This window comes from Dasypus novemcinctus, chromosome 4 (genome assembly GCF_030445035.2).
Source record: "Dasypus novemcinctus isolate mDasNov1 chromosome 4, mDasNov1.1.hap2, whole genome shotgun sequence".
Classification (NCBI taxonomy): Eukaryota; Metazoa; Chordata; class Mammalia; order Cingulata; family Dasypodidae; genus Dasypus; species Dasypus novemcinctus.
The window spans coordinates 113,727,191-113,750,579 of record NC_080676.1 but is presented as its reverse complement, the minus strand read 5'-3'; positions in this window follow the sequence as shown (position 1 = coordinate 113,750,579).

Sequence of the window (23,389 nt, the reverse complement as noted above, 5' to 3'; positions counted from 1 at the left end):
ATTGGTCATGACTTAGGCAGACATTTCTCTAAAGAAGATAAACAAATGGCAATTAATACATGCAAAAATGCTCAACATCATTAGCCATTAAGGACATGTAAATCTAAGCCACGACAAGATTCCAGCTCACACCTACTAAAATATCCTAAAAATATGGAAAATAACAAGTGCTGACCAGAATGTGGAGATATAGGGATCTTGAGACATTTTTGGTGGGAATGTAAAATGATGCAGATTTCATGGAAATAGTTTGGCAGTCTTTCAAAAAGTTAAACACAGACATACCATATGACCTAGCACTTCCAATAGTAGACATACACCTAAAGGAATCGAAAGCAGGGATTCAGACAGATATTTGTACACAAATACTCATAGCAGCATCTTTGAAAATAGCTCAAACATAGAAGAAACTGTCTTCCAGATGAATGGATAAACAAAATGTGGTATATACATGCAATGGAATATTCAGCCTTAAGAAGAACAAAGTTCTGATGCATGCTACTACATGGATGAAACTTTAAGATATATTGAGTGAAACAAGTCAGACACAAAAGATCAGATATTGTATGATTCTATTTGTATGGAAGAACTGGAATATGAAAATTCATAGAGACTGAAAGTAAATTACAGGTTACCAGGGGTGGGTAGGAAAGCAAACAGGAAATTAATGCATAATGGCTCCAGGGTTTCTCACAGAGAAGTTTTGGTAATGGATGATGGTTACAGTAGCATAATATTGTGAATGTGGTTGATCATAATGAATGATATGCTTGGCAGTTGAGATGGGAAAGTTTATGTTGTATATGTGTTTTACAGTTTAAAAGAAGAGACTAAAGAGGCAATGACAATTAAATGCAATACATAATTCTGGACTGGATGTAATAAAGGAGGAAAAAATGCCCTGAAGACATTATTGGGGCAAATAAAATAATTGGAATATAAGCTGAATGTTTTAGATCAATATTAAATTTCTTGAACTTGTTAACTGTAACTATGGTGGTAATGTAAGTGAATATCCTTGTTCTTAGAAAACGTTTATTGAAGTATTAAGTGTTCAAGGAATATGATATGAATCTATGCTCAATGTTTAGAAAATCGATAAATAGATATATGTGATAGGTAGAGAGAGACAGAATGATACAGTCAATGTGGGAAGACATTAAAGTTGGTGAATCTGGCTATCTGCTATGTTGGAATTTGCTGTATAGGTTTTGTATTATTTTTGCAACTATCCTGTAATTTTTAAATTATTTCCAAATAAAATATGTAAAAAATTTGTTTCATTTCATGTGCCATCATCCTTTGGGCTTTTCTTTTGTCTTTTTCTTATCTTTTCTTATCTTTCATAGTTACTTTTTATTACAGATTACATATATTTCTCTATTTAGCTAAGTATAAATTTATAATCTATCAGTAATGCTAGTTCTGTTCCAAATGAACAATCCCACATCTCAGGGGCTTTCAACCGAACTGCACAGCTTTGCTCTCATATGTGGATCATGTCTATTTTTGTAACAGAAAGAAGAGTAAGAGGGTAAGATGAACCATGCAATTATATTTAATTTTTATTTGGACATGGTGTCTTAGTTTTCTAGGGCTGTCGTAACAAAGTACCACCAACTGGGTGGCTTAAAACAACAGAAATATATTGTCTTAGAGTTCTCAGATCGACGTTTCCTCAGAAGTCTGTAGGGTTCTGGTGGTAGATTGCAGCAATCAATGGCAGTCTTCAGTTTGTGGTATCACTCAATCTCTGCCTCTGTCATGTAAACATCTGTCTCTATCTGTATGTGTCTTAATTTCTTCTCCTTATTAGGGCACCAGTCATATTGGTTTAGGACCCACCCTAATCTAGTTTGGCCTCCTTTTAACTAATATCTTCAAAGATCCTATTTCCAAATAGGATCATATCGATGAGACCAGGGATTAGAAATTAAACATATACTTATGAGGGACACAATTCAATCCATAATACATGGCAAACCACACATCAGCTCATATTTAATTGGTCAAAGCAAATCCATGGCCAGTCTAAAACAAGTAGAATGGGGAAATATAATTCCACCCATAGGAAGTAAACATGATACACAGCAATTAGGGTGGTGGCAATGTATACTTTTCTTATAGGGAGCATGGTAGTGAAAAATTGATATATACTTCAATGAACACCTAGTTACCAGATTACACTTAGATTTGCATCCTTGCTATACCACTTACTGGATTACTTACTCTCACTTACTATTTGAGTTCGGGCTACATCACTTTCATCCTCAGTCTCAATTTCCCTATCTGTAGATGGGACTATAACTCTTAGTTCATTTACAACTTGTAACAGAGCATCAAAATATATTTAAAGCACTTATATAAATGCTAGGTGTTCCATCAACTTCATCATCCCTATCACCTAGCAGCAGGGACCAAAATAAGCACTTTTGAAAACTTCCAGTGCTTCTGCATTATTTGGATGGGTGAAACGTGTGAAAGTTGAAATTTATCCTGTAAGGAGGGGAAGAGAATGCTCCCTTTATTTTGAAAAGAACTGCATTAGAGAGCCTTTCAACTTATACAGATATGGGACTCCAGTGAGATGCTTCATATTAGAATATTTAATAATGTGAGATACTTTCTAAAAGTTTTTAAATTATGAGTAGAGGTTATCAATGTAGAAATTAATATGAAAACTTATTGGTTTTTGAATTTTTAGAAACTTTAGATTACATAAATGTTACATCAAAAATAAAGAAGGGAAGTGGATTTGGCTCAACGGACAGAGCATCTGCCTACCACATGGAAGGTTCAGGGTTCAAACCCAGGGCATCCTGACCAATGTGATGAGCTGGCCCACACACAGTGCTGATGTATGCAGGGAGTGCTGTGCCATGCAGGAGTGTTCCCCGCATGTGGGAGCCCCACACACAAGGTGTGTGCCCCATAAGGAGAGCTGCCTAGCACAAAAGAAGGTTCAGCCTGCCCAGGAGTGGTGCCGTACACATGGAGAGCTGATGCAGCAAGATGATGCAACAAAAAGAGACACAGATTCCCAGTGCCTCTGACAAGAATAGAAACAGACATAGAAGAACACACAGTGAATGGACACAGAGAGCAGACAACTGGGGGGGGGGGGGTTGGGGAGAGTGGGGAAGGGGAGAGAAATAAATAAAAAATAAATCTTTAAAAAGAAATAAAACATTCCCATATAACCCACCCCCACTCCTTCCCCCACATTCCCCCATTAACAATATCTCTAATTAGTGAGGTACATTTGTTACAATTGATGGACACATATTGAAGTTTTGCTACTAATAGTAATCTATAGTTTATATTATAGTTTTTACTTTGTCCCACACAATTTTATAGGTCTTGACAAAATGTATAATGGTCTGTATCCATCATTGCAATGCCATGCAGGACAATTCCAATGTCTATAAATGCCCCATTGTATATCTATTTTTCCCTCTCCCTCTCCTCAGAATCTTTGGTGGCCACTGCCTTTGTATCAATGATACAAGTTCTTCCATTGTCGGAATAATTATAACCCTACTTCAGTGCATAGCTGCCTTCCCCTTTATGTTTGTTCATTCCTCAATCCTGAGGATTTGGGGATGGTGATGCTTACACTGTTTCTGACTGTGAGAGAGTATAGATACCATGGGGCAGATGGATGAAACTGTTTTACTTGCAGTGGTAGATACTCTCTGTGTTTTGGGATGGCTGTTGTCCATCATCATCATATAGTTAGTTGTCCTGGGTGAGTTCAGTGAACTGGAGAGTAGGTGTTGCAACTTTGCTGAGATTCAGGGCTCAACCAGGATATGAACAAACTGAAAATATGAGTCTCTGGGACATGTATTTAATGCCTATAGTACTAATTGTAGGTTCAAATAAAAGGGGCAGAAGAGTCATGTGTAGGGAAATTACAAATGATTCTAAATCTGTTACATTGGGGAGCACAAATTCCAAAGTATGGCCCACTGACAGGTGCCTAATTCCTGAGATTGTCTGCCCTTCCTGGAGTGTCTTGATATCTCTAGAGTCCTCAGGAGCTCAGCTATTTGAGGCACTGTTTACTGTGGCAGTCAATGAGATCCTGTTGAAAGGTGCATAAATGTAATCTCTAGAATGATCTTCCAACTTACTTTGAAGTCTTTTAGTCATAAAAACCCATTTGTATTTAATATTTTCCCCTTTGGGTCAAGGTCTTTTTCTAAATGCATTGCTAGTTATTAGTGCTTGGTAATAGTCCCTTGGTGCCAGAGGGGCTCATCCCCAACAGTCATGTCCCATGTTGAGGGGAAGGTAGTACATTTATATGCTGAGTTTGGCTTAGAAAGAGGCCACATTTGAGCAACAAGGAGGCTTTCAGAGGGTAACTCTTAGGCAATATATAATACTAGGCTAATTTTCAATTTCACAAGAACAAGGTTCATAAGTACAACCATCAATATCAAGGGCCTGTCATAACGGTCTCTCTTCCTTTTGCTAGGCACTGACCATGTACTTGAGGGGTTCTTGCTACTTTATTGGAGAATGTAGCAGGACTTCCCGGGATGGGGATTCAGAATTATTTTGATTATTGTGTGAGTCTCCACCCCCTACTGAGACAATGCACCATGACCACTTGATCATATTCATATGCTATAGAGCATGTCCCAGGTGCGCCCCTCCCCATACATCCCCCTGTCACTGATACCCCACATCCTCCTCCCCTGCCACAGTTGTGATCCTACTGTAATCCAAAAACCTCCCCCAAAACAATTTTATTATTATAAAATTAATAAGAAATAACAAAATGACAAATAAAATACAAAAATAAAAATTAAAAATTTTTTTCATTATGTCATCACGGCAAGATCTGTTGTTTTTTATGTAAAGTGACAATTTCTTCCATATGTTCTTCCCCAAGTGTCTTATTTTTTTTACTTTATCTTCAAAGAAGCTTTAGGTTACAGAATAGTCACATAGAAAATATAGGGGATTCCTATATGCCCAACTTCCTCCTTTCCCACTCTTCCCTATTAATAACATTTTACATGTGTATGATACATTTATTACAATTGATGTACAAATATTGGAGCACTGCTACTAACCATGGTCAGTAGTTAGCATTATGATTTACATTTTACACCATACACTTTTATATATTTTAACAAAATTTACAGTGGGCCTGTATCCATCAATGCAAGATCAGGCAGAACAATTCTAATGCCCTATAAGTGCCCTATGTTCCATTTATTCTATTCTTCCCTCCTCCCCCCCCCAACATATGATAACCATTAAGTTTCAATTTTTGAAAATAAGGTTCATAGTTATATGTATTTATACTGAATGCTTAACATATTGGTCTGTTTTCTTTTATTAGGCTCTGCCTATGTTCTTGAGGTATTCTTTCCTCTCTAACTGAGAACATAGCAAAAATCTGTAGGATGGGAGTTTAATATTTTCTTGTTTATTGTGTGGGTCTCTGCTCACTGAGAGAACATACTATGATAAGGTGAACACTTTTATATTCCATAGAAGCATGTCCTACTTGTGCCCTGTCCTGCCTATCCTCTCACCAATGATGACCTGCACCAGTAACCCTTCCCTGCCATATTTGTCTAAAGAACATTCTCACAATTGTATAATTAATTGTTTTTAATGCTTCTCCTTGAGTCACCAAAAAGCATATAAGGGACCCAGAACTTAGAGAAAAGGAGAAGAAAACAACAAATTAGATACAGGACAGGATAATGATTTGAACTATTATCATTTGAACATCAAAGGGAATTATGGCAGTTTAAAGTTCTTTTGTGAATCTCAAAAAGAGAACTAATCCATTCCTACGGGTGTGAGGCTCTTTTTTGACTGGACAATATCAGGTGTGACTCAGGTTGAGTCTCTGTCCTCTTGCTGATTCTGATAAAAACCGAGACACAGAGAGAGACACACACACAGAAAAAGGGAAATGACATGCTATATGGATCCTGCCATGTGGAAGAGAGGACTGCAGGTAGACAGAAGCCCCAAGAGGATCAAGGAGCTGAGGCCTAGGGAAAGATGTGCCATATGTCTGATAGTTCACAGTTGAACTCCAGAAGAACGTGGAGAAGCCAAGACTAATAGAGGAAGCTGGGAAAGAGACAAGCTCTATGTCTGGTTGCCCACACCTGAGCTCTTGCAGAAGGTAGGTTCTGGAGCGGGTAGGCAGAAACTTTGGCAGAGATTGGCAGCCATCTTGCTTTGCCATGTGGCTGGACAACAGGATCAATGGTAGCTGACTTTGGTGAGAAACACCTTTGATGGTTCTTGATTTGGACATTTCATGGCCTCAGAGCTGTAAACTTTTACCCCAAATGAATCCCTTTTATAAAAACCAACCCATTTTTGGTACTTTGCATTGGCAGCACTAACTATGTTATGTTTGGTTTTAGCAAAAATTGAAAGAGGAAGAAAACCAGAATGCTGCTAGCTGTTGGCTTGTTTATCTTGCCCTTTTTTCCCTTACCCCTTCCCTTAAATAAGAGGTTTAAGACAATTTCTTCCATTTCCTTTGTTACAATATCCCAATTGCTAGCATGGCCCTCTAGGAACAAACAAGAAAAAGAACATAAAATCACCTGGACCGAAGCTTTTGTTTAATTCCTTGATATCTTTATGCATCAAGGGGTTTTGTGAATTTTAAGAAAGAGATTGTGAATTAGAGAATTTGAAAAATTTGACAAGAATTGGAATTTTTTAAGAGAGAAGGATAACATGTGGTAGGGTCCTTGAGTATGTGCTTTTTAAGTGAAATGCTTTTCCTGTAACAGAATATTTCTTTAACAGTAGTAACTATTATTTATTGTATGGCACTTTTCTAAATGCCGTATCTGACAACTCATTTAATCCTCCCAGCATTACAGTCTGGATTAGGCTCTATTATTATTCCCATTTCATAGATGAGAAGTTTGAGGCATGAAGTTATATTAAAGTTAATAAGCATCCAAGCTGTAAACTGAAAAAAAAAAAAGAAAAGCCCATGCTCCCAACCATCACCTTATATTGTCTTTTATACAACCCCCTGTGAACAACGATGGATAAAGTTTGTGAGATTGTATCATAGAACATAAGCAGCACAAATATTTAAAGTCAAATCAAAGGAAGCAAGTTTTCTTACCCCTCTCCCTGGAACTTTGCTTGGTAATTAATATACATAAACAGGCTTGTTTTCTCAGAAATTTATTAAAGTACCAAATGTTGAGAGGATGCTACATTTAAGTAGAGAAGAATTTGTATTGCCCTTGATGGTGTCCAAAAATTGATGAAATGCAATAAGCAACACTTCAGTTGCAGATACTAGAAAAATATATACTCCTTTTCTTTGTGGCAGAGGGAGTGGAAGGATGAGGAGTAGGAGGGCAAATTCAGTTGCCTCTGTTCCAATAACTAGCATATTCTTCCTGTGGGGTTGCTCAGGAGAAGTGGTTTTGTCTTTTTGCAGCCAGTCATCTCATTTGGCTCCCCATTCATGAGCTGGGATTGTGTACTTAGACCTTCAAGAGAATTTTGAGGGATGAAGATTGTATTTATTTCTGTTTCTATTGTATTTATTTAGTTTTCCCAGGAAGTAGATAGTACACATTGTGTTTCATCCTCCAAGTTGTGGGTTTTGGCTGATACATCAGTTCAGATGTTATCTTCAAAACATAAGCCCTGAGATCATGAAGCATGATATAGTATTTCAAGGCAGCAATTATTTGTTCAACCATTTGCAATTGTTTTCTCAGGAGGCAGTCCCTTTCTCTCTCAAGGAAATGACAAAATGTCAATGAGGTTTCAGCTCAGGGGCTTGGGGGAAACTTGGAGTCTAATACTCACTCACTGACAGTGATGTTTTGAGCTAAGGCTCAAATCAGAGATTCCCCTGAGGTAGATTCTGTTGCTTTGTTTAACAAAGCAAACTATGAGTACAAATTGTTCATTACCATATTCATAAGTAATCTATTTGGCAAGGTCCTATGAAGACAGTAATAAAAACAAATATTAAATAAAGCTCTTTCCATGTCAACCTTTCTAGCATATACAGTATGTCAGCTCATTGTTAGTCTGGATTAAATGTTTTAAAATTAATGAGTATATACTCTCTACTGCTAGGTTATGCTCTAAGAAGCTGGAAAAATGTGGCCAGACTTCTGTGGGAAGATGCTGGATGAAAAAAAAAATGTTGAAATTCAGTAGCGATGGATTTGAACATCTAAAATTTATTGTATGTCTCTCTCTTACTTAAGTATAATACTATTTTGTATTTATTTATTTATTAAAGATTTATTTATTTATTTCTCTCCCCTTCCCCCCACCCCAGTTGTCTGTTCTCTGTGTCTATTTGCTGTGTCTTCTTTGTCTGCTTCTGTTGTTGCCAGTGGCACGGGAATCTGTGTTTCTCTTTGTTGGTCATCTTGTTGTGTTAGCTCTCCATGTGTGCCGCACCATTCCTGGGCAGGCTGCACTTTCTTTTGCGCTGGGTGGCTCTCCTTATGGGGTGCGCTCCTTGCGCGTGGGGCTTGCCTACACGGGGAACAGCCCTGTGTAGCAGGGCACTCCTTGCACGCATCAGCACTGTGCGTGGGCCAGCTCCACACGGGTCAAGGAGGACCAGGGTTTGAACCGTGGACCTTCCATGTAGTAGATGGATGCCCTAACCACTGGACCAAGTCCGCCGCCCATTTTGTGTTTAAATGGATAGAAACTATCCACATAATATTTGGCAGAATTAATTTTTCCATTTTTTCTCATTTTTTTCCATTTTCTAATTTTTTTTAGGTACCAGGCTGGGATTGAACCTGGGACCTTATATATTGGAAACAGGCTCTTAACCACTGAGCCACATCAGCTTCCCTTAGTTGGGTTTTTCATTTGTTTTGTTTGTTTTTTTGTTTTTTCTGGAGGCACTGGGAACTGAACTCAGGACCTCCTATGTGAGAGGTGGAAGCTTAACCACTTGAGCCACAGCTGCTCCCCTAATATTATTTTCTTCTTTTTTTATTGAAGTATATCATTCATACATGAACACGCATAAACAATAAGTGCATAGTAATGATTGTGAACTTACAAAATAGACATACATATCATCACAGAGGGGTCTCATACATCACTCTTCCACCAACACTTTGCATTGTGAAACATTTGTTACAAACTATGTAAGAGCATTGTCAAAATATTAGTACTAACTATAGTCCTTATCTTACATTTGGTGTGTTTTGAAAAAAAAATGTTTGTATCTCTTTTATTTTATGATATTTTGCAACTGAAGACAAGTTGCAAGTAATAATATGGCTCACAAGTGTCTTTATATTCTCTTGATTTTACACTCTCCTTTGGGCCTCAGATTTTCTTGAGTAATTACTGTAACATATACTACTGCCATTTATAGCTATCCAAGTAGATATATAAACCTGTCCCATTTTTACATCCTGTGTACTAACAGTGTTTTAACAAGGTTGTAAAGTTCTCGTCCTGACGTGCTAATGCAGCAAAAGGTGGTTTGACTGCCTTGTAGTCCTCTTAGTCCTCTTAGAAACAGCTGAAGGCATTTCTCCTTGGTGGAGTAACCTATAGAAGCATTTGGTTCACTCTTTCTTTGCAATCTTCATTTTATGAAATTAGGAGAAAGTGGTGATGGAGGTGAGAGGGGAATCTCTGTACTCATAAGAACATATCATTACGAGGAAAGTGAATTTTTATCTTTATTCCCAAAAATATGAACAGGAAGGTGTTCATTAGGCCTCCTACTGGAAGAAGATCAGGGAACCCCTGCATGGAAAAAAAAAAATTAAAAGACAGGAAGGTAAATGAAAAGCTGTTGGAAAAGGAGAATATTCTCTTAGTTCTCCAGAGATGGTAGGAATGTGATCAGAGCAGAGGGAAATTATTCTTTCTTGATTGTAAAATGAGTAGGAGGAAGAGAGATTTACCATGAAGCTAATGATAGTCCTGGCAGGGGAACTAGCAGTGCACTCACAGAGTCATATGCCTTTATATTCTTATTCTTACAGAGGACCGCCTAAACTGTATAAGCCACACTAAACTGGATCTGCCCCTAGAAGCAGGCTTTGAGCGCTCCAAAACAATGAGTTGAATTGGTTATGAGGACAAAGTTACAAGTTCTGAGGTAATGAATATATATAGAGTACAACATTTACAAAATTTTATGGTCTTGCTTATTTAATATTTACTTTTTCTGTAGCAGGATTATTTATTATGTTTAAAAGTTCTCCTCTTAAGAAATTTAAATATCCTCCTCTTTTAAGGATGTGAATTTGATAAGCCAATCCTTTTATTTACACAGTTGTCATGGTGAAAGTTTGGCTCCAAATGCCAAGATTCTGAGACTATGGAGTCTGTATTAAAGACTGTTCTAATATACTTCTAAAAGGTATTTTCATTTTTCTTTCCTTTATTTATTTTTAGTTACGGAGTCCATGACAGGAACTTGCTGGAGATCATATATTTGCATCAAATATGGATCAAATACTAACATAACTAATCCCAGTATGTGATAAGCCTATTTCATGCAACCCCTAATGCAAGAGAACTTCATTCAAACAAAGGGCCAGATAGTCCATCCTTTGGAGGTTTAAATGAATTTGTTCTATAGATTTCATGCAGGTAGCAAACAGATAAAACTGAGAGTTCTTTTGTTACTTTTCGTATTATTGCAGTTTATTACATTTTTATTTTTAATAAGATAGTACATATTTATTATATAAAAGTTTGATCATTACAGAGATATACACTAAAGAAAAAACATGAAAGTGGGGTCCCATCAACTATTAACACTGTGTAGTTCATTGTCTTTAGTTTTTTCTATACATTTTAAATTGATATGATGTTGTAAATAAAGCATGCTATAAGTTTGGTTTAGAGCTTGCATTTCTACTTAACATTTCAGTTGAACATAGCTGTTTGTATAGATCAAAAACACTTTAATGGCTATATTTGTATACCTTTGTTTCATCCTCTGCTGATGGAAATTCTTTCTTCTATCTTTTTTATTATAAACATTTTTCTAATGAATCTCTTATACATATATCTTTCCACACTTTTGGGAATGTCTCCATTTTATAAAGTTCCTTCAGAAAAATTTGTGGGTCAAATGCTTTGAAATATTATAAATTTTAGTAGCTATTATAAAATTGCTCATCAAAATGTTGGCATCCATTTATACTTTTAAGAACACTGTATGAGAATGTTTGAGAATTTACATTTGTTCTTTTCAATGTCTGATAACTGAATAGATTAAAAATATTTCTCATTATTGTTTTGTTTTGATATTTGTTTTGTTTCATTATTCATAAATAATTAATTTGTTACTGGTTTGTCTCTTTAAATTGCCTACTTACATCTTTACACATTTTTCTTTTGGGTTGATCATCTTTTATTTGATTTGTAGGAGCTTTCCTCTGTAGAAATATGTATGTATAGATAGGCAGACATAGACATAGATGTAGATATATATGGATAATATACATATGCAATTATTTGTTGTATATTTTGCAATTGTTTTATACTTTTCCATTTATCTTTAACTTCAATTGTGTTATATTTTATGTATGCAATTTTCAAATATTTGTGGAACCACATCTATTAATTTTATTTTAAAGACATCATCATGCTTAAAAAGGACTTTTTCAGTTCAAGAATGGATAAATATTTTTCTACATTCAAATATAATAATTTTTAAATTTTTATTATTGATGTTTTTATTCTCTGGAATTAAGATTATTATATTATTCATTTCAATTCTAGCATTGCTTACCTTAAACAAGGATATTTGAACATTTCCTTTACAAAATACAGACAGTAAGACATTTAATAAAAAATTTCTCTCAATATCAAGTTCTAATTTTCTACCTTAAGTATAATCTACCAAAATCAAAGTTATGCTCAACTCTTCAGGATTGCATCTATTGCATTTTTCAAGGTATAAACAAATACCTATAGTTTATAGGCTATTCTTATCCTCCTAAGGTTGGCAATTTTCCTTAAAAGAAAGGTTGTTTCACTAATTTAAAAAGGTAGTTTGTCCTTATAAGTTTCAGTAAGAAGAGGAAAGAAAGACAAGAACAGTGGGAGGTAGGAGAATAAAATGTAACCATAAAAAGCTTATTAACCCAAGGAAGGGCTGAGACCTAGCCGGGCAATCGACCACATTATCAGCATCTGTGCCTTCTTGGTACCCATGAAACAATACTCTTGTATACACTTTTCTACTAAGAGCTGAAATTTGTATTTTTAAAAGCAATTCTATAAATTCACTACAAACAAACAAGAGCAAATTGTCTTGATGCCAATTAGCATCAAAGAACATCTATTTGCTATTGAAAAAGCTTGTCTAGGTCATTTTTTTCTTCTTCCTGTAGCTGGTATAAAGAGTTGGGTACATTAAACATGCATTGTGTTTGGAACTTGCAAAGATGCTTGTCTTTATAGCACTCTATTTCAATTCTCTTGATTGTTCAGCATAATTAAAATAAAGCCCTCAAACACAAACAGCTTGTCAAACACTTCTGTAAGTTTCTCCTGACTCAGGCCTTCAGTGGCAAGAACATTATAAACACTATAGGCACTCTTCATTTAATGTTATATGTGCTCTAGGAAAGTGAAAATTTTAAATAAATTGACTCATGCCTTTTCCTTGACTTTGATTCCCATGGAAAAAGTATGTAAGACCTCTAAGAAAAGTAATAATTATGATGATAATGGTGATAATGATGAAAGTGATGGTAATTATAATGTCATACCATCACATTTGAGTTCTTGCATAATAATTAATAATAATTACTACATATTCAAGTATTCTGTTTGCTATGCTGTATAGTTACCCCAATAGTTAGTGATGTAAAGCATCCATTCATTATGCTCATGGATTCTTTGGGTCAGGGATTTGGAAAGGGCATGTTGAGGATTGACTGCTCCATGATTGGGGTCTCATCTGGAAGGTTCAAAAGCAAAGAGATGGTATTAGCTGAAGATTCATTTATTCACATGCCTGATGGGTAATGATGGCTGCCACCTGAGATCTTAGCTGGGGTTGCTGATTGGAATATCTACAGAGGGCCTCCCCATGTGGCCACACTTCATCACAATACAGTGGCTGGATTCCAAGGGAGACTTATAAGTAGGAAGAAGACGTGATGTTTTATGACCTAATGGAGTCACCTGCACTGCATTCTTAAAGCTGAGGTAGTTAGAAATATCTATCCAGATTCAAGGGGAAGTAGAATATACCCCATTTCTTGATGGAGGAGTGCCAATATCATACTATGAGAAAAGAATGGGAAATGGGGTGTATATTTCCCAACCATCTTTAGAGAATGCAATATTATGTAATGAGTAATTACTGTCTGTAAAGTAACTTGCATGCAATATTTTATTTAACTTTCCAGTGGTTCTCTTCTTCACAGGTGATAAACCTAAAGATCAGAGAGGTTAAATAACTAGGCCAAATCACAAAGATGAGTAATAAAATCATAATTAGAATTCAGGTCACATTATTGCAGAGACATTATGCCCACTTACTACATTGGAAGTCATCATGTTTTGATAAATTTTAAAGAGTAATTCTCAAAATAAGTATTCTGTTAAGGGTTTTAGGTGTCAAGGAATCAAGAGATGTTAGGACAGCTTTAGATGATAGTTCAAAGATGCACTGGAAAATAAGAAATAGCAGGAACCAGCCAGTAGAGATTCAAACCTAGAATCCATGTATACACAGAATTATCTTGGTCCACAACAGCAGGTTTTGTGGCTCAATAGCATGGGTAGAAATCTGTCTTGGTTTTGACTAATCTCTTTCTTTCCCTACTGTTACCAACCACAGCTGACTCTTGGAGTCTGGTCTGTTCTTTTATCTGAATTTCTCCCTTTGCCTTATATGTATATTTTTATGGTCTACTAGTCAAAATCCCACAGAGGATGCCTTTGTCAGGCTCTAGGGGTAAATGCCCTCTCCTGCTCTCATCAATGGTTAACAAGGTTTCAGATCACATGACCAAATCATGGCCATCAATTCTCAAAAACTAGCACTTAGCCATTTTGCTCACATGGGGGTTGTTGGTGTGGATTAGCAGAAAGATCATGGACTATTTAATGCAAAAATGTTATATATAAGAACACTGTTCCAGAGCATTCTAACTTCTGAGGAAGCAAAGAAATTATCAAGTGATGAGTGATTGCTGCCAATTTCTGGGCATTTTTGCCATGAACGTAGGCACTAGTCTTCATTACTATGGTGGCTCATAGTAGCTGCTTCCAACAGGCCCTGCTCATTTTTTCTGGGAATCATTCCTGAGAACCCAAACCAGGACTTGCTATCGCTGGCACTAGGTTTGCCAAGATTCTTTGCCAAAGGATCTGCAAGAGCCCCTAACAAAATTACCACTTGAGGGTATCGGAAGGAACCACCACTGAAAGTAGCAGATATAGTCTCAGGCTTGGGAGTCACCTGAGATTCAGTGGAGTAATTTTTATAAGCATGGAAAAGGGAGGAAATATTCCTCTTTCAAGATTCCCTCATTAGGAAATATATGACTAGTTTTCTGTCAGGAAAACTCAGAAGTTAAAATGCTTAGAAATTTTGGGAAATAGGTAAGGCAGCCATTGAAACTTTAAACTATAATTCAGCCCTTGGATTATGCACTGTGGAGTGCATAATCCTGGAAAGAGTTAAAAAAATTTTGACTAATGGAGGGGATATAAATTACCACCAAATATACAGAGAAGCTAGAAATACTGAGAACTGGGAACTTAATAAATTGATTCTCTTGCTGTTTTCAACTGATTGGGCCTTAATCCTAGCTTCTTATGAATATTTCTAAAAAATTAGCACAATAAAATAGAATAAAATCAATATTCTATTCACTTGTCACAAATAACTTTATTGCTTTCAGTTGCTAATACCATTTATCTCAAAGAGGTGAGCAAGCATGTCTCTGAAATCTCCCATTTACCAGTGACAGAAGATAGCTATAAAGCTGACTTTTTTTGTGGTTAGAGTCCAAAATACTGAAATAGACTATAATAAAATGTGCTTTGTTCCTAGAAAACTGTGTAGCTTATGCGACTTTTTACACCGTATGCTTTTCTTTTTATTCTTCAGGGATTTTTCTCAAACTTAATTCTCAGCTAGCTCATACTGAACACATCTCTATAAATTACACCACCCTTTAAATTGTTAGTAAGTCCAGAAAACTGGAATTCATATTTGATAATTTCTTCTTCCACATATTTACCACTATGTATTCTTAATTCTTTCTCTAAAATGTTTCAATTCACACTCATATAAATCCTTACAGCCACTTCTTTAATACAAGTCACCATCATCTTTTGCCTGAACTACTGAAATAGCGTCCACATTTATCTTCCCATTTTCTTTCTTAACCATTACCAATCTATTTTCTACAGAATAGCCACAAAATTCCTTGTAAATCATCAATTGAATCCCATGCTATTTCCAAGCTTAATAACTTTAAGCAGCTTTGCATTGCACTTAGAATGAAATCTGAGCTCCTAATTTCAAGCTACAATATTCCAGTTGAAATGTCATCCTCCCTAAGACTATGTATGAGGAATAATTTTCATTTCCAGATCCAGATACCTGAGTGGGAGGAGTCTGATGTTAAGACATTTACATATCCCTTCTCTCTGTTATTTCTTGCCTCAGCTTGTTTCAAGCAGACTATTAGTCACTCCATGTACTGGTAATTGCTCATTCCCCTGCCCTTCAGCCCCAGAGGTGATAATATTTTCTACCTGGAGGTACTAAGTCATCCCTCCTTGGTATTCCTATACCCTGCTCATGCCTTTGTAAAATAGCCTTTTCATTAAACTTTTCACAAATTAGCCAGATTGCATGTGCCATCTTCTTTCTGCTAGGAATCTGACTGCTAAAGTATCTGTTAGTGGGGGAAAGGGTGTGTAGGCTGTCTAAATAGAAAATGGGTCCTTGTATTGAACAGTTCCACACATTTGAGGAGTATATAGATAATCTCTTTGTAGGGAGAAACAGGACACTAGTAATCCATGGCTTATGGAATCATTAGGATTATTAAAATTTTTGCAAGTGTGGCATAAGCTGATGTTGAGGTAGAAAGCAAAGGACTGGGGGAGCAACTGCTGTGGCACGTGGTCCTATGATACCAAGAGTGACTGATTAAACAGACTGCAGATCATCTGGCTATTTCTGAAGGCCTAATGTGGGCTATGGGTGGGAGGCTCTTTGTCTCTTCAGAGATAACTAAGCTGTTTGACTTGTGGGTGTAGAACGGTAAGAGGCTGCAGTCCTGCCCTTAGTGACAATGGCAACGACTCCAGTCCCAGGAAACAGTTTAACAATGCAAGGTCTATAAACTTTAAGTATTTAGGGGAATGCAAACAAAATATGTTAAAAGCTTATCTAGAATGTCTGGGGTCCATGCTAAAAGCTTACTTAAGATGTGGAAGATATATATGCTAATTCAAGCCTATTGAAAACTGAAACAAAGGGACCATTTGGCCTTTCCTCTCTGTATAAAAGACATTTGAAAATCTTGTTCGGGGCTCAGGATTCAAACGAAAGCTCCCAAGTCCGGCCGGCCATCAATAAACCATTTTTCTTTCTCAAAATCATTCCTGAGTCCTGGCCTCTCTATATGCAAATAATTGAACCTCTCTCAAATTCTACAACAGGCCCAAGAGTAATACAGAGTAAAAGGAACAAATTGAAGTTCATGAAAACACAACTCAGAACCCTAAGAAGAAAGAAAAAATCTTCAAGGGTATAGCAGTTTGATATAGTTATGAATTCCAAAAGTAGATATTGTATTATGTTTGTAAACTGGTTTGTACCTGGGCATGATTAAATTATGATTAGGGCTTTGATTGGGCCATGTCAGTAGTGTGTTGAGTCCCTGCCCCTTGGTAAGTAGAGACTCACAGATAAAAGACATGACAAAGGAGACAGAGTTAGAGATTTTGATGTTGGAGTTTTGATTTGGAGTTTGATGCTGGATTCTTGAGCTGGAGTCCCAGGAAGTAAGCACACAGATGAAAGAGAAGCAAGCCCCAGGAAGAGAAGACCTGAGCCAGAAGAAGAAAACAGAGGAGTAGAGACGACTCTTTAGACATGGAAGAAACCCTGGGGAGAGAGACAGAGCTGTTTGCCTGATAGCCTATAGCTGACCTTGAGGAGAGAGGCAAAGCCTAGAAGCTTCATATTCTACAGCTGGCCTTGTGGAGAAAACAGAGGAACTGATCCAGAGAGAAAAGAACCCTGGGAAGAGATGAACCTAGGAAGCCTGAACCTTTGCAGACATCAGTAGTTATCTTGCTCCAACACATGGCAAAGACTTTAGTGAGGAAAGTAACTTATGCTTTATGGTCGGATAACTGTAAGCTTTTACCCCAAGTAAATACGCTTTGTAAAAACCAAGGATTTTTGGTATTTTGCATCAGCACCCCTTTGACTGACTAATACAAAAGCGTTTTTGAGGGAGTTTCTCATTTCCTGAAGTCACAAGGCAGATACAGCTGAAAATAAAGACCAGCACCTGATTTTAAGGACTGTGTTATTGCAGTGCCAACTCAAGGCTCAATGATGTGGAGGCAAATGGTATTTCACCTCACAACACCATCTGAGGGAATAAGACATCAATGAATGTAGTTTTTTAAATTACTCTTCATGGGGCAAGTTGTCTCACAAAGAAATGCAGCTACTCCTAAGCACTGCTCTGGAAGGTTAAAGTCTTTACATCCAAAGGGGGTTGGGGCAATCAGTCTGTATTAGTACGGATCAGGAGCACATATAAGAGTGGATTCAATGGATATTAAAACAAGGATGATGAAATACAATGTTTGATTGGATAAAAATGATTGATATGAGAATACCCATAAAAGTTACAGAACTTAATGTGCTGGTTCAAACACCTGGGAATGAGTTTAATCAGTTAGATTGGCTAATTATATGCCAGACTCCTTGGTGGCCTACCATAGCAAAAGTAGAAATTCAGGACTTTCCTGGAATATTCTAGAAGAATTTCAAAGACCAGGAGGATAGCAATGTTGTATTCATCTAATTGCAAACTGCTCAGCTACTACTATAACCATGCCCTTAGGGAGGGCCAGGGTCACACGAAGGCATTAAAAATGCCTTGGTGAAGGACCACTAATGACCTTGAAAAACTCTGTGGTGACTGTGCTTTGTAGGTTGGAGATCATGGTGGGGAATGATCATTAGCTCATTCTCATTAGCTAAACAAATCCCAACTTTGGGCTTTGTGGATTTCCATATTATATAAGCATTAATACTCTGAAAAATAGATGTAAAGAGCAGAAAATAAAATCCCGTTTCCAATGTCCCATCATCCCTATGATGGTTAGGCTAATATGTCAACCTAGCCAGGTAATTGTGCCCAGTTGTTTGGTCAAGCAAGCAAGGGGATAATTATAATATAAGGACATTTATGGACTTTAGACATCAGTGAGTTTATTGCATAGATGGCTGATTACATCTACAATAAACCAAGAAGATTGCCATCAGCAAAAGATGACATTTTCTCCAATCAGTTGAATGCTTTAAAAGGGGAAGTGATTTCAGCATTCAGAGAGAATTTCCCAGCTCCTCTTTGGACAGCCAGTGTCTCCTGGAAACTCATCAAGAACTTTCATTGGAACCCCTGGTTTGTAGCCTGCCTATGGAATCCAGACTTGTGCATCCCCATGGTCATGTGAGAATTTTATAAAATCTCATGCTATTTACAGATATCTTCTATTGATTCTGTTTCCCTGGAGAATCCTGACTAATATAGCTTGGTACCAGGAGTGGTTCTTGGGGAACAGAATCTTGAACAGGGGATATCTGAAGTGGTTCTGAGAGTTTTACAATTGGCTCTCTACTCTAATTGGACTCAGGTGTACTAATGACTCTCTTTCCAACAATGAAGAGGCCACTAACAGTCCATGGCATGAACTGGCAGATGCAGAACATCATGGCCCCTTAATCAATTCCTAGACTTGAGATAGTTTACAGACCCAGAGCCCCTTGAATGAGGAGAAGGCCAAGTCCGCTTGTGGAAGGATCCTGTCAAACTTCCAAAAATTTTTCTTTTAATCTTCCTCCCACCTTTCCAAGGAGATCTACAGCCTTTTACCAGAGTAACTGTGCATTGGGGAAAAGGAAATGATCAGACATTTGGGGATTATTAGACTCTGACTCAGAAGTGACATTAATTCCAGGACACCCAAAACATCATTGTGATCCACCAGTCAAAGTCAGGCTTATGGAGGTCAGGTGATTGATGGAGTTTTAGCTCAGGTCCATCTCACAGTGGGTCAAATGGGTCCCTGGACTCATTCTGTGGTTATTTCCCAGTTTCAGAATGCTTAATTGGAATAGACATACTCAGTAACTGGCAGAATTCCCACATTGGATCCCTGACTTGTGGAGTGAGGGCTCTTATTGTAAGAAAGGCTAAGTGGAAGCCACTAAAACTGCCTCTGCCTAGTAAAATAGTAAATCAAAAGCATTATGGAAGGAAGCAGATTTGGCTCAACTGATAGAGCATCTGACTATCACATAGAGGTTCAGGGTTCAAACTCAGAACTTCCTGGCCCATGTGGTGAGCTGGCCCACGCGCAGTGCTGATGTGTACAAGGAGTGCCATGCCATGCAGGGGTGTTCCCCCATAGGGGAGCCCCACACACAAGGAGTGCACCCCTCAAGGAGAGTCACCCCACATGAAAAAAGTGCAGCCTGCCTAGGAGTGGCACGACACACACAGAGAGCTGATGCAGCAAGATGATGCAACAAAAAGAGACAGAGATTTCTAGTGCCACTGACAAGAATGCAGGTGGACACAGAAGAACACACAGGGAATGGACACAAAGAGCAGACTGAGGAGGGGGGTAAAGGGGAGAGAAATAAATAAAAAATAAATCTTAAAAAAAAACAAACAGCATTACTGGATTCCTAGAGGAATTGCAGAGATTAGTGCCACCATTAATGATCTGAAGGATGCAGGGGTGGTGTTTCCCACCACATCACCATTCAACTTTCCTATTTGGCTTATGCAGAAAACAGATGGATCTTTGAGGATGACAGTAAATTACTGTAAATTAACCAGGTGGTAACTCCAACTGCAGCTGCTGCCCCAATGTGGTATCATTGCTTGAGCAAATCAACACATTCCCTGATATCTGGTGTGCAGACATCATTCTGGCAAAAAACTTTTTTTCACAATTACCTTTAGTAAGGACCACCAGAAACAGTTTGCTTTCAGCTGGCAAGGCCAGCAATATACCTTCATTGTCCTGCCTCAGGGGATATCAATTTTGTAGCACTAAGTCATAATGTTGTCTGCTGGGAACTTGATCTTTTTTCCCTCCCACAAGACATCACACTGGTCCATTATATTGATTATTCACGTTGATAGGAGCTAGTGAACAAGAAGTAGCAGTTTCTAGGTTTATTGGTAAGACATTTGTGTGAGAGAGGATGGGAAGTAAATCCAACAAAACTATAGGGTCCTTCCACCTCAGTGAAATTTTTACATGTCCAGTGTGGGGTATGTTGAAATATTCCTTATAAAGTGAATGATAAGCCATTTCATCTGGCCCTTCCTATGACCAAAAAAAGAGGCAAATGCTTAGTTGGTTTCTTCAGATTTTGGAGACAACACATTCCTTATTTGGGTGTGCTACTCTGGCTGATTTACTGAGTGAGTAGAAATGCCCTAGTTTTGATTAGGAATCAGAACCAGAGGAGATTCTGTGACAGTTCCAGGCTGCTGTGCAAGCTGCACTCCCTCGAACCATATGATCCAGCAGATCTAATTTTGCTGGGAGTTTCACTGGCAAATAAAGATGCTGTCTGGAGCCTTTGACAGGCACAATGCAGATCCTTAGGATTTTTGAGCAAAGCCCTGCCATCCTCTGCAGATAACTACTCTCCTTTTGAGAAAAACCTTTTGGCCTGCTAGTGGGCCTTAGCAGAAACTGAACACTTAACCGTGGGCTAGCAAGTTACCATGAAACCTGAGTTTCCTAAAATGAGTTGGGTATTATTGTCTGATCCACTAAACCATAAAGTTGGGCATGTACAGCAGCACTCCGTAATAAAGTGGAAGTGATATATGAGATAGGGCTTGAATGGTCCTGAAGGCACAAGAAAGTTACATGAAGAATTAGCTCAAATACCCATGGTCACCACCACTGCCATGTTACCTTCTATTGTCCAGGCCAAAGCTTTGGCCTTTTGGGGAATTGCTTGCAATCAGTTGACTGAGGAAGTCTGCCAGCAGCAGAGACTTATACTTAGCCCCTTATATGACACCATTTCCCAAAGAGATCAGCCTGTTACTTTGTGGCAGGTTGATTATATTCACCATGGAAGGAGCTGCAGTTTCTTTTAACTGGATTAGACACATACACTGTTTACAGGTTTGCATTTCCTGCATACAATGCTTCTTCCAAAACGACCATCGATGGACTTACCAAATGTCTTATCTACTGCCATGGTATTTTGGACAGTATTGCTCTTGATTAAGGAACCCATTTCACAGCAAATGATGTACAGGAATTGGCACATACCCATGGAATTCACTGGTCTTACCATGTTCCCCATCATCCTGAAGCAGTTGGATTGACAGAACTCAATTACAGCTTTTTGAAGACTCAATTACAGCTTCAACTAGGTGGCAAGACCTTGCAGGGCTGGGATAATGTTTCCAGGAGGTTGTATATGCTCTCAAGCAGCATCCACTCTATCATGTTGTTTCTCCCATAGCCAGGATTCATGGGTCCAGGAATCAAGGGGTTGAAATGAGAGTGGCACCACTCACTATTACCCCTACTGATTCACTAGGAAATTTTTACTTCCTGTCCCCTGCAACCTTAAGCTCTCCTGGTCTATAGGTTTTAGTCCCCAAAGGAGGAGTGCTATCACCAGGGAACACAACAATGATTCCATTGAACTGGAAGTTAAGACTGCCACCTGGCCAATTTGGGTTCCTCTTACCTCTGAATCAACAGGTGAAGTAGGGAATTACTGTATTGTCTGTGATGATTGATCCTAATATCAAGGGGAAATAGGGCTGTACCTACATAATGGGAGTAAAAAAAGAGTTTGCCTGGAATACATGAGATCTTCTAGGGTGTTTCTTAGTACTGCTATGCCCTGTGATTAAAATCAATGGAAAATTGTAACAACCCAATCCAAGGTGGACTGACAATGGCCCAGAATCTTCAGGAGTGAAAGTTTGCGTCACCCACCAAGCAAAAAACCATGGCCAGCTGAAGTGCTTATTGAGGGTAACAAGAACATGGAATGGGTAGTGGATGAAGGTAGTGATAAATATGAACATCAACCATGTGACCAGTTACAGAAACGGGAACTCTAATAGTCAGGAATCTTTCTTCCTTCCTTGTTTTATTATGAGTATGGTTGTATATGTACATAAAAGACATCTCTTTTTTTTTTTGCTCTCCTAACATTTTCCCTTACATATGTTAAATTGTATTAGTTTCATACATACATGTCATAATATTTAAGGAAGTCAAGTTTAAGAGTGAATATTACTGAAGGACTTGCACACTAGTCTATAGGGAATTAATGCTTTTCTGATTTAACGCAGGAGAGATAAACATTGTCAGGCAGAAATATATATATATATAAACACACACACAGATTTCCCTCCTCTCTCTCTCTCTATATATATATATGCATGTCTGTTATTGTTTTTACTTAGAGAGTAAGTATAGTTTAAGATAATTTGTATGATTGCCAAGTTGACAAGGGTGGGACTGTGGTGGTTAGACTAACGTGTCACCTTAGCTAGGAAATTGTGCCCAGTTGTTTGGTCAAGTAAGCATTGGACTAATTGTCATACAAGGACATTTGTGGACTTTAATCATCAGTGAGTTTACTGCATAGATGACTGATTACATTTTCGATCAACCAAGGAGATTGCTGTCAGAAATAAGTAACATTTTATCCAATCCATTGAATGCCTTAAGAGGGGAAGTGATTTCAGCATTTAGAGAGAATTTTCCAGCTTGTCTTTAGAAAGCCAACATCCTGGAAACTCATCAAGGACCTTATTGGACTTTCATCAGATCCTCTGGTTTGCCTGCAGAATCTGGACTTGTGTATCCCTACGGTTACATGAGAGAATTTTATAAAATCTCCTATTTACAGATATTGCCTGTTGATTCTGTTTCCCTAGAGAATTCTGACAAACACAATCCCTGTAGCACTCATTCTTATTTTACATGAGTTGGCAATCTAAAGGCTTGGCAATCAAAAGTATTTATTCTTTATATGATATTCAACATTTTTGTGAATTTTTCTTGTATTTCTTGTCACTCTCATCTATATAGTATCAGGTGTTATATTTTCAGC